Raw genomic sequence first — 12,989 nt, 5'->3', positions numbered from 1 at the left:
TGTGTATATATACATATATATATATATATATAATGTTTTGGGCAGTATGAGCATTTTAACAATATTATTCTCCCAATCCATGAGAATAGAATATCTTTCTTTTTCTTTGTGTCATCTTCAATTTCTTTCATCAGTATTTTATAGTTTTCAGAGTATAGGTCTCTTATCTTCTTGGTTAAGTTTATTCCTAGGTATTTTATTATTTTTGATGCAATTGTAAATGAGACTGTTTTCTTAATTTCTCTTTATGTTGCTTCATTATCAGTGTATAGAACTGCAGTAGATTTCTGTATATTGATTTTGTATTCCTGTGACCTTACTGAATTCATTTATCAGTTCTAGTCATTTTTTGGCAGAGTCTTTTAGGTTTTCTATATATAGTATCATGCACCTGCAAATAATGAAAGTTTTACTTCCTCCTTACCAAATTGAATGTCTTTTTTTTCTTTTTCCTGTCTGATTTCTGTGGCTAGGAGTTCCAGTACTATGTTGAATAAAAGTGGTGAAAGTGGACATCCTTGTATTGTTCTTAACCTTAAGGGAAAAGTTCTCAGTTTTTCACCATTGAGTATGATGGTAGCTGTGGGTTTTTCAGATATGGCCTTTATTGTATTGAGGTATGTTCCCTCTAAATCTTGTACTTTGGGGTGTTTTATCATGAATGGATTTTGTACTTTGTCAAATACTTTTTCTGCATCTATTGAAATGATGATATGGTTTTTATCTTTTCTCTTGTTGATGTGATATGTCACATTGATTGATTTGCCAATATGGAACCACCTTTGTAACCCAGGAATAAATCCCACTTGATCGTGGTGAATGATTTTTTTTTAGTGTGTTGTTGGATTTGGTTTCCTAATAATTTGTTAAGGATTTTTGCCTCTATGTTCATCAGAGGTATTGGCCTGTAGTTCATTCTCTCTCTCTCTCTCTGTCTCTCTCTTTTTTGTAGGGTCTTTATCTGGTTTTGGTATCAGGGTAATGCTGGTCTCAGAATGAATTTGGAAGCTTTTCTTCTCCATTTTTGGAACAGTTCGAGAAGAATAGGTATTAACTCTTCTTTAAATGTTTGGCAGATTTCACTTGTGAAGCCATCTGGTCCTGGACTTCTGTTTGTTGGGAGTCTGTTCACATTTTCTATTTCTTCCTAATTCAGTTTTGGGAGGTTATTTCCAGGTGTTTGGGAGGTGTTTCTAGGAATTTACTTCTTCTAGGTTGTCCAATTTTTTGCCATATAAATTTTCATAACATTCTCTTGTCATCCTTTGTATTTCTATGGTGTCAGTTGTTATTTCTCCTCTTTTATTTCTGATTTTGTTTATGTGAGTCCTTTCTCTCTTTTTTCCTTTTTGATGAGTGTGACTAAAGGTTTATGAATTTGCTGATTCTTTCAATGAACCAGCTCTGATTTCATTATCTGTTCTATTGTTTTTATAGTTTCTATTTCATTTATTTCTGCTCTAATCTTTATTATTTCCTTCCTTCTCCTTGGGTTTTGTTTGTTCTTTTTTTTCTGCTCCATTAGGCATAAGGTTAGGTTGTTTATTTGAGATTTTTCTTGCTTCTGAAGGTAGTCCTGAATTGCTATAAACTTCCCTCTTAGAACAGCTTTTGCTGCATCTCAAAGATTTTGGACTGTTGTGTTTTCATTTTCATTTGTGTCCATATATTTTTTAATTTCCTTTTTGATTTCTTGGTTGACCCATTCATTGTTTAGTAGCATGTTATCTAATCTCTATGTATTTGTGTTCTTTCCAGATTTTTTCTTGTGGTTGATTTTTAGTTTCATAGTTTTGTGGTCAGAAAAGATGCATGGTATGACTTCGATCTCTGAATTTGTTGAGACTTGCTCTGTGGCCTAACATGTGATCTCTTCTGTAGAATATTCCATGTACACTTGAAAAGAATGTGTATTCTGCTGTTTTAGGATAGAATGTTCTGAATATATCTGTTAGATCCATGTGGTCCAGTGTGTCATTCCAAGCCATTGTTTCCTTGTTGATTTTCTGTTTGGAAGGTCTACCCATTGTAGTGACTGGAGTGTTAAAGTTTTACCTACTATTATTGTATTACTATCACTTATTTCCTTTATGTTGGTTATAAGCTGCTTTATGTATTTGGGTGTTCTATTTTGGATGCATAAATATTTAAAATTGTTGTATCTTCTTGCTGAATTGTTTCTTTTGTGATTATGTAGTATCCTTCTTTGTCTCTTGTTATAGACTTTGTTTTAAAGTCTATTTTGTCTGCTATAAGTATTGCTACTTTGGCTTTCATTTCACTTCCATTTGCATGATTCATGCTTCTCCATCCCTTCACTTTCAATCTGCATGTGTTTTTAGGTCTGAAATGAGTGTCCTGTAGGCAGTATATAGATGGGTCTTGCTTTTTTTTTTTTTTTTTTTTAAGTAATTTTTTTTTTTTCAACGTTTATTTATTTTTGGGACAGAGAGAGACAGAGCATGAACGGGAGAGGGGCAGAGAGAGAGGGAGACACAGAATCGGAAACAGGCTCCAGGCTCTGAGCCATCAGCCCAGAGCCCGATGCGGGGCTCGAACTCACGGACCGCGAGATCGTGACCTGGCTGAAGTCGGACGCTTAACCGACTGCGCCACCCAGGCGCCCCGGGTCTTGCTTTTTTATCTATTCTATCACCCTATGCCTTTTGATTAGAGCATTTAGTCCATTTACATTCAAAGTAATTATTGATAAGTATGTACTCGTTGCCATTTTGTATGGTTATTTTTGTAGTTCTTTTCTGCTCCTTTCCTTTTTTCTCTTATCTCATGGTTTTCTGACTTTTTGTGGTGACATACTTGGAGTCCTCTCCCTTTATTTTTTGCATTTTCATAAAGAAAAAGTTTCTGATTTGTGGTTACCGGTAGGTTTATATATAACATCTGAAGATGTAGCAGTCTGTATTAAGTTATGGTCACAAGTTTGAACCCATCCTAAAAACACTAAATTTTTACTCCTCTTCCCCTGCACGTTTTAGGTATATGGTGTCATACTTCACATCTTTTTATTTTGTGAATCCCTTGGCAGATGTTTACTGGTTTTGTGCTTCCTACTTTTTTACTCCTACTTATGTTCTATCCTTTCCATTGAAAGAGTCCCCTGTAATATTTCTTGCGAGGCTGGTTTAGTGGTGATAAATTCCTTTAACTTTTGTTTGTTTGGGAAACTATTTCTTTTTATATTTGAATGGTAGCCTTGCAGGATAGAGTATTCTTGGTTTCAGGTTATCTTCTTTCAACACTTTCAATATATCATGCCACTCCTTTCTGGTCTGCAAAGTGCCTGCTGAAAAATCAGCTGATAGACCCAGGGTTTTCCTTGTGTGTAACTGTTTTCTCTTGCTGCTTTAAAAAAATCTCTATCACTTTTCTGCCATTTTAATTGCTATTTATCTTAGTGTGGACCTCCTTGGGTTGATGTTTTGTGTGTGTGTGTGGGGGGGGTTCTCTGTGCCTCCTTGATCTGGATTTCTGTTTCCTTCCCCATATTTGGAAAGTTTACAGCTCTTCTTTAAATAAATTTTCTGACCCATTTTCTCTTTCTTGTCCTTCTGGGATCTCTATGACACGAATGTTATTATGCTTGCTGGTGTCACTGAGTTCCCTAAGTCTATTTTAATTTTGTATTTTTTTTTTTTTTTTTTTTTTTACTCCTCTTCAGCTTGATTGCTTTCCATTACTCTGTCCTCCAGTTTGGTGATCCATTCTTCTGCTTCCTCTAGTCTACTCTTGATTCCTCTAGTGTATTTTTAATTTCAGTTATTGAGTTCTTCATCTCTGATTGGTTCTTTTTTATGTTATCTGTCTCTTTGTTGAGGGTCTCACTGAGGTTCTCCATCTTTTCTCCAGGCCTGTGAGTATCTTTATGACCATTACTTTAAATTCTCTATCAGGCATATTATTTATCTTTTTTTCATTTGGCTTTCTTGCTGTTATTTTTGTCTTGTTCTTTCATTTGGGACATATTCCTCTGTGTCCTCATTTTGTCTAACTCTCTGTGTCTGTTTTTTATGTGTTAGGAATATCAGCTACGTCTCCTGATTTTGAAAGTAGTGGCCTTATGAAGAAGAGGTCCTGTGGTGTCTTGCAGTGCAATGTCCTCTGTTCACCAGAACTTGGCATTTCAGGAGCGTCTCCTCTGTGTGTTGTGTGCACTGTATTGTAGCTGAGCCACGTTTGCCTTTAGTTCAGTCATCTGCAATGGCTCTTTTTGCCTGTCTTGGGCAGGATTTGTTCCCTATAGTATTAGTGAGCCAGTCTGGGGCCACCTTGGGCTGAATCAGATCAGGGATTTGCCAAAGCTATGATAGAATCAATCTGCAGAGTGCTTTCCCTATGTTGTCCCCAAGAAGCTTTTGTTGGTGGATAGAGTTGGAGTCAGACTAGATGTCTGCCCACTGCCCACTGCCCACTGCCCACTGTTAGGGCCCCAGTTGAACTACTGTGTATGTTTTTTTTCCACTCTCCCTGGGACTGGAGTCACTTTGGGGTGGTGCTGGCCCCTGTTGAGGCTGCTTATACACTGCCATGCTTGGGGTGCTGCTTTGGATGGACACCTGCCATGTGTGTTGAAGGGGATGGGTCTGCAGGAAAACTCGGGGGTGGAGTGTGCTGGTCCAGTGCTGGAGGGGACCTGTAATGGTCTAGGAAAACTGCCAAGGCTGGAGGGGGCAGACCTGGATAAGAGTGTGGGAGCAAGGCACACTGTTAGCAAGCTAGGTGGAGAGTGTTTGAGCTGTGCTATTTCCCACAAGTATCTGTGTATCTAGGCTGAGGAGTAGAGGAGGTGCATGGCACCTACTGGCTCTTTTGTTCTTGGAGAAGTCTCCCAAATATCCCTGCCCCTCCAGCACATGCTCTGAGATTAGTAAATGTATCTCCCTCCCATATACCCCAGGCATTTTTCAAACTGCTGCTTCTATGGTCTATTTTTATGGTGCAGTTTGTTGTATTGTTGTGTTGTCCCTTTAAGGGCAGGGACTCAGTTTTCTACCACCCTCTCATCTCTCCCTGAGCTGAGAAGGCTGAGTTTTAAAGTTTCAGGTGTTAAGCCCCACTGATTATAAGAGCATGCAAAGTTAGACCCTCTGGTTTACAATGCCAAATATTATGGGAATTCAATTTATCTTCCCAGGGTGGGTCCCCCATGGCTGGGGTGCCTGGTGTGAGATCCATTCCTCTCCCTTCTCCATGCCTTCAGCATCCCTCGCTCCTGTGGGCAGTCCTGTGAATCTGTTTGGCTGCCGATCATGTCTCTGCCCTTCCTATCCTCTTTGATGTGGCCTCTTCTCTATGTTTAGCTGTGGAGAGTCTGTTCTGCTAGTCTTCAGGTCATTTTCTGGGTTATTTATGCTGATGTGGATAATATCTAGCTGTATCCATAGGACAATGTGAGCCTAGGATCTTCCTACTCTGCCATCTTCCCCAGAAGTCACCTAATTTTTCTGTATCACAATATATGATTTTCTTTTGATTTTTTGCAACTATTTAAGAATATAAAACCCATAGTTCATGGACTATACAAAAATAGGCAATGAGCCAGATTTGCTTATAAGCCATAGTTTGCCAACCCCTTGTGTAAGCTAATCAGGTTGGTCTAATTTCCTTTGCCAAAGATTGGATTCACTGTGGACAGGTAGTTGAACCTTGACCAATGCAACATGAAGGATGGTATTCTGTAAGCTTTCCTTGATTTAAAAAAGAGGCTCATGAGAAAGAACAGTCATTTTATTTCCTGTGGATATGTGATGAATATGGCTATGTGGCTCTGTGATGAATAATGCCTGTAGTTGCTACAACAATGTGGTGACCAAGAGGCTTCTTGCTTTTTTACTGAAAATGGAAGAGTAGAAAGAATCTGATTGAATCTTCATCATATTAATGAGCTGTGGAATTAATCTGGAAAATACTTGAATCTTCATGAAATTACTAAAGTGTTGACTTAACTTGACTCTAGACTCCTTGTTGTAAGAAACAATAAAGGTCCTTATCATATAAGCCATTTTAAGTCAATTTTTCTGTTACTTGAAGCCAAAAATATTTTGATATTCAAGGACCCAGGAAAATACTACTTAAGCCATGAAATAGAACAAACTAAAACTATATATGCTGCAGTGGAAGGATATCCAAGACAAATTCTTAAGTGGAAAAAAACAACAACAGGGTGTGAAACAGTTTTCACAGTTAGAATGTAATCTTAAGGATATATAGGTATATATCTTAAAATTGGGGGAAGACTTTGATTAATTATGATTAACTCTGGGAAGTGTTATTGGAATGAATGGGGAGGAAAAGAGACTTAATTCTAATTGTAGCTATTACTTTATTATTTATAAATTATAAAGGATGTGCAATTATTACTTTTAAGATTGAAAAACCTGGTTTTAAAAAAATGAAAAGAAAATTGTTAATGCCTAGATAGGCAAGTATTGTGAATAGGATTCTGCAGGAGTCTGGGGATGTAGCAACTCAATGCTAATGCCTAAAATGTAGTAAAGCCTAGATTCAGATACACGATTTCAGTTCTATTTTATTCTCTTAATGTGGTATCTTTATCTATGCCACCTTCTCTCTGAGTGGAGCTTAGAAAAGTATAATCTAGAAGAGAAGAGCAAAGAATACCAGATACTGCAACTACAACTGTTTAGCTCTTCTTATCTTTCTGATAGACAGAAGATCAAATGCATTGCCCTTGGGTGTTAGGACTGTGTCTTGTCTCAATTACCACGTGCGTTAATGATTTAGAAGTGGGAAAAAGGGCATTTAGTAATGGAAGTCCTTCCTTACATTTCATTAGTGAGACTTAACTGTGTGGGAATGATTTGGGTGAGGGAGATAAAAGAGAATGTGTTTTGTTTTGTTTTAAATTTTTTAATGTTTATTTATTTTTGAGAGAGAGAAACAGAGTGTGAGCGGGGAAGGGGAAGAGAGAGAGGGAGACACAGAATTCGAAGCGGGTTCCAGGCTCTGAGCTGTCAGCACAGAGCTCGATGAGGGGTTCAAACTCAGGAACCATGAGACCATGACCTGAGCCCAAGTCAGAGGCTTAACCGACTGAACCACCCAGGTGCCCCAAAAGAGAATGTTAAGAAGACTGAGAAGAAGATAAAATAAAGAGAAACATGAGGGATTTAGGATAGCAATCAAGAAGACATGCCTGATAGTAAAAACTATTGCAAACAGAAGAGAATGAGGTTAGTTACACACATTGTAGACTTTTCACTATGATAGTATAAAAGGAAATTATCAGCTGTGTAGGATGGTATTATCATTAGAACCATAAAGATGAAAGAGACTTTGGAGATCACCTATTCCAAGCCCTTTCATTTTACAGATGACAAAACTGAGGCTGAGAAATTAAACTGACAAAGATCATACACTTAATTAGCTATAAAGCCAGAACCAGTGTTTAGTTTCTTAAAATAGACTCTTCTATACCACATTTCCTGAGAATTATTTTGTCTGAAGGCAGTAGAATAACTGGATGACTTCTAAAAGTCCTTTATAGCTTAAAAACATTACTCGAGAACTAAAGCTATGATTTATCACAACCAGGGAATTTTTTTTTCCACCTTGGGTCCTTGCTCGGGGAGTCATGAACCCTTTGATATTTATGCAAAATTATGTCCATGTATGCTTGGAAAGCTGTGGTTTCCAGTGCCTCTTTATGATGGATTAATCTAATAGTAAGTTTCCCCAAAGCTGAATTTGGGATTAATTCCCGAGAATGAAAGTGGAAAAAATCATGCAATCAATGAGGTAACCAGTTCGAATCCAACCTCAGAAACAAGAAGTGGAGAAGTTAAGGGGACCCTCCAGGTTCAGTGATGGGGGAATATTCTCAAGAGCATCCGACTATATTAGCATATCAAAAGCTGACTGGGTTATGGAGAAAAACTTTCATGTGCTGGGAATTTTTGAAAGTCCAGGTGACTAACTAAAAATGTACAACAGACTTTTTCTCCTTAATGCCTGCCCCCCGACAAAAGGTCTAGAAAATTTACCAGTTCAGCAAACAGAAAATGAAAGGGGCATACCCTAAAGTTGTAAAAAGAAAATAAAAAAGTTGCAGACACACAAAGAAATGTAACAATTCTGAAACAAATGCCAAATTATGAAATTAACACAAATATCCCCAAATTTGTATAGAAATAAACCTAATGCACCTCCTTACATTTCTCATTTTCTCACTGTACATTTCTAGAAAGAGCTGCAAGAAAGGCTGGTGAAATGGGGAAAGTGAACTATGGACCTAACTCTAAAGAGAGAGCTCCAGGGCTACTCAGTAAAATGGGGAGCTATCGAGGCACCTGGGTGGCCCACTGGGTTAAGTGTCCAACTCTTGGTTTCAACTCAGGTCATGATCTCATGGTTTTGTGGGTTCAAGCCCTGTATCGGGCTCTGTGCTGACAGTTCAGAGCCTGCTTGGGATTCTCTCTTTCTCTCCCTAAAATTTCCTAAGAATATAACAGACACCACCTACTTCCCCTCAGGTTCCCTTCGGATGTTGACAAAAGATCTCACTAAAAATAAGTAGACCATAAAACCTATGACCCACAAGGAATGTTAATGGCCACAGACCACCCCTCATACAATGAAAATGAACCAACCAGGAATGGACAACTCAGCATCCAGAGTTATATACCCAATAAATAAGGTTAGAACCTGAGAAGGAACAAAGGGGAAGGGAAGGGGAGGGGGAGGGGTGACCAGAACCTTACAAAACAAGGACCCTTGCCTATAGTCCTCCGGCATTCACTTATGAATGTCACCTCTCTGTAAAGAGAGATTTCATACTATTCTTCCTTTCTAACCTTATACTTTAATAACTTTTTCTTGCTGCTCATTTTGTGTCCACCTCTTCATTCTTTGATGTGGCAAGACAAGGAATCCCGGGTATTGAGGTAAAAGAAAATCCCGCAACACAAGTTCTACCTTTCCTCACCAGAGCTTCTCTCTCCTTCCTGCCATTTCCTCAAGGTACAGAAAAGTGAACAGAAGATGAAATACTCTGCTCTCAAACAGAAACTGACTGGAAACCAAACTGGATTCAGATATGGAGGAAAGGAAGTAAAAACGTCATCCACACTGTATCACAGCAAATAGAAGGTCTGTCAGAGCTATCCAAGCCTGAGCGAGAGGAAAAGAAATGGCATGCAAATCATAAGAGACTCTTAAGTAGAGAACAGACTGAGGGTTGATGGGGAAAATGGGTGATGGGCATTGAGGAGGGCACTTGTTGGGATGAGCACTGGGTGTTGTATGTAAGTGATGAATCATCGGAATCTACTCCCAAAACCAAGAGCACACTGTATACACTGTATGTTAGCTAACTTGACAATAAATTACATTTAGGAAAAGAAAAAAAAATTAAAAATGGGGGGAAGGAAAGGAGTTCTACTGTGGGTAAAATGGTATCAAACAGCATTGTGTGTGACAGAGAAATCATTCATGAAATGAAGAGTCAATGCAGCAAACTTCACTGTTGTCTTATTTTAAGAAGTTGCCACAGCCACCCCAGCCTTCAGCAGCCACCACCCAAGATCATTCAGCAGCCATCAAAATCAAAGCAAGACCCTCCACCAAAACAAAAGATCATGTCTGCTTGAAAGCTCGGATGATAGCATTTTTTAGCAATAGTTTTTTTTTTTAATCAAGATAAGAAAAAGAAAAATGAAAAGAAATGGCATGGCTACCACGTAAGCATGTTATAGTATGTAATTTTCATCAGGTCACAGAATTAAGATTGTAGAATTAGAATTCAAACCCAGGTGGTCTGACTAGCCTGGAAAAATCTGGATAGAAGAATGTTTGATTTACTAAACCGTTTTCCTAAATGAGATAAAGCCATTGAGCCAGCTGTAGTTAGATTTCCAACTCTGATTCTTCGGTGTAAATAAGCCAATGAGAGAAAAGCCCCTACGTCTGATCTCATAACCTTAGGGGACATGAATCAATGAGGATCTCTTCTACAATGATGGACCAGAGCTTGGGGAAGAGTCAGGAATAGCAGTGCTGAGGAACATTATTGACACGGCCTGGTCACAGTCTAGTCCTACAATAGCTACCATACATGCATACTGTCCTAATGAAGTCCTGCTGTAAAAGATTGCTTCTTTTAATATCTTCTTGAACAGGAACCTTGGCAGGGGTCCAGCATAGTGAGTCAAGACACTATTAGCACAACTGTTGCCCTTTCCATTACTAAGTTAAACATGCCTAAAATATGAGAATCCTGTCCTAGAATCTGGATGACAAGAGAGTGGATGTCATAGTTGGTACCATTTCCTTCACGCACCACAACAACAAAAGCCCTATTCTTTTTTTAAGACAAAGTGTAAAGAGCACCCAATCTGTTCCTAGCATGGGTTTGATCTCTAGTCTTGTAGTCCAGCAGTCATTCTGAAAAACATAAATGACATGAACATAATGGCAGCATACAGGGGGCAAGCAGAGGGTAGGTAGAGATGTAGAAAAGATGTGGAAGATTACTGAAACCATGTATTGACTTCTCCATATTTCCCCTAATTTAGACAGAGGGCTGTGGCACAAAGCTTCTCTCAACTGCTTTCATTGCCTTACGGTAGCAATGGAAAAGATGTATTTCCAATAAGAATTAACTTCATCTCCTCTTCAAGTTGTGACTAATTGTAAGTGCTATGTAGATACTCAGTAACAAAAAATCGTCTGGGACTGTTGAATTCTCATAGAAAAGCTAATAGTGTATTTGATATTGGATCAAAGAGGTAATTTTTGGCAACAGAAGTGTACTTTTCTATCTAGTCATGATAACATAATCAACTAGCATATATCAACCTAATGGCTTATTAGCTCTTGTCTACGTATTTGATTTCAGGGCCTGTTGATGCATCCTTAGTTGTTTGCAAACTGCCTAGTATGTAAATGTCCTAGAGAATCCCATGTAGCCATCATATTAACTCACTGTAAAGGGTAAACTTACCTGTAAAAGGGAGATATTTACAGTACTTAATTCTTAGGCATCATATGAGGATTAAATGGGACATGTGCATGAAGGATTTAGAATAGTGGTTGGTACCTAGAATGTGTATCATAAGTCAGGGGCCCTTCCAGGAAGTAGCATTCTCTCCGTATGACCCAAAGGAATAAGTGTTAGTGAAAGTACTGCATACATGAGGGTAGGGGGAAGGGAACAAGCAAGGGCTGGTAGGCACCTGGAGACAAGCAATACTCCTCAGGCTGAGGGGACACAGGAAAGAGAGCCAGCTGTTAGCTGGAACTGTAGAAGAGGGACCACCCGGTAGGCATTGTAATCTAAGAGGGATGAAACTGCTGACAGAGATGCTTTGTCAAAGCAGAGGGGGATTGGGAAGAAATACTCTGACCTATTTCTTGTGCCAGTGCCTCCCATCAGCCAAACTTAAACAGCAGCCAATTTGGCCAGATAGCGCAGGACATGCAGTCCTTGGTGATCAGTTTGCTAGAGCATAAGGCAGAAAAGAGCAAATAATGGATTTGGGGGGTGAGGTAATGGGGAGAAGGGGGAATGCAGATTAACCAATGTACTCTGATTCATTTTCTATTTTAAACCAAAACAAACTATCTGAATCCTAACCAAGTTGGTATAACTGCATCTTTTCCCTACTATGAGAAATAAATTATGTGAAATTTTGTTCATATAAAGGTTCATATATGCTTTCCTTTTTTCTTATCTTCTTCATTTGTTATTTATTCATTTAACAAATAATTATGGAATAACTACCTTGAGAAACCAATATGCTAAGTATTATGTATAGGATTGGTATTCTTGTCCTTATGGAGATTGTCATTTACAAGTCAAATAATTTAATATCATGTAAATAATACAGTAAAAATCCCCATTATAACTTTTCATTTATGTAAAAGGGAGAAATACTTCTAAAGAAATAGATTTTACATTTTAAATGTTCCTAGATTTGAGCAACATCTTTTGGGTTATATACCCATTTGAAAATCTGATGAAAGCTATAGATTCTCTCTCCAGAAAAAAAAAGTTCGTATGCATATAAAAAAGGCTTTTATTGATCACTGTCTTAGTCTCGTTTGTTCACTTGAGCCTTTCTCAGATACTCTTCCTATCTCCCCATTTGCAGGTGCTTATAGGATCTTTTTGGGCTTAGAGGGGCCCTAGAACATTGCAGAGGGTGGAGGGTCAAAAGACAAAGAGTAAAACTTAGTGGCACTGCCTTGCATGGTCATACCTTGTTATTTCCAGAGGAATAGTAAAATGATGGGAGTCTTGGTGCCTAACAAGAAAAATTTTTTTCCAGGTACTGAATGAGAGACCCTGGGTATTGCAAGGGCTCTGATCTGTGAGGCTCCTGGGTACTCAACGCACCTTCACCAGGGAATCTTGTCTTCAACGAGTGCACTCACTCCCCACAATCTCCCATTTCCTGGCAGCAGGACACTTTCTAAATTCAGATCCAGCAATCTATACTCTTGCTCCCTGGACAATCCTTTCTCCTTCTCTCCCCCGCCCCCCTTCATTATACACATTGTTGTTTCAAATCCTCATTATTTTTAAACACAAAGTTCCATTGTCTTTCTCGTTGATGGCTCTTGAGGGCCGACCCAAGTGACTAGTACTGATTCCCTTCTCTTTAGGGATGTGACCAGCTCAGTTTTTAAACATTCCCTGGAAAGGAAGAATTTGCACACCACACCTCCCTCCTTCCCCCCAATGACAAACATTGGGGGGTTTGTTACACATTCCTTTTAAGGGAGTAAAACTTAGCGGAAAAAAACTGTTCTATGAAATCAAACTGGATGTTTTGATCCTGCTGTATTCTTGTAAACGTATAGCTTTGTAAATGATTTCAGGGGTTTCAGGCTTTACACACTGTATTAACTATTGCCGTATAATAAATTATCCCCAAACTTAGCTCAGAAAAATACACACTTATATTTCACATAATTTTAGTGGTTCAGGAGTCCAGGTGCAGTTTAGGTGG

The 12,989-nt window shown here is 38.6% G+C and overlaps 1 long non-coding RNA gene across 5 annotated transcripts in view; it reads left to right on the top strand.

Moving 5' to 3' along the window:
- The window catches only part of LOC147579027 (uncharacterized), a 166,505-nt gene extending 153,777 nt beyond the window's left edge, over window positions 1-12,728 (top strand). For 3 of the 5 annotated variants that reach the window (XR_015253479.1, XR_015253477.1, XR_015253481.1), the window contains one exon: window positions 8,998-11,696. This is a non-coding gene — a long non-coding RNA (uncharacterized LOC147579027). Of the gene's footprint in view, window positions 1-8,997; window positions 11,697-12,305 lie in introns of those variants that run through there. The other 2 variants (XR_015253478.1, XR_015253480.1) reach the window with 2 other exon arrangements.
- The last annotated feature ends 261 nt before the right edge of the window (window positions 12,729-12,989 follow it).

Source organism: Puma concolor, chromosome B4, assembly GCF_028749965.1.
Source record: "Puma concolor isolate L17-30 chromosome B4, mPumCon1.1.hap2, whole genome shotgun sequence".
Taxonomy (NCBI): Eukaryota; Metazoa; Chordata; class Mammalia; order Carnivora; family Felidae; genus Puma; species Puma concolor.
This window is presented reverse-complemented; position numbering and strand designations above follow the sequence as displayed.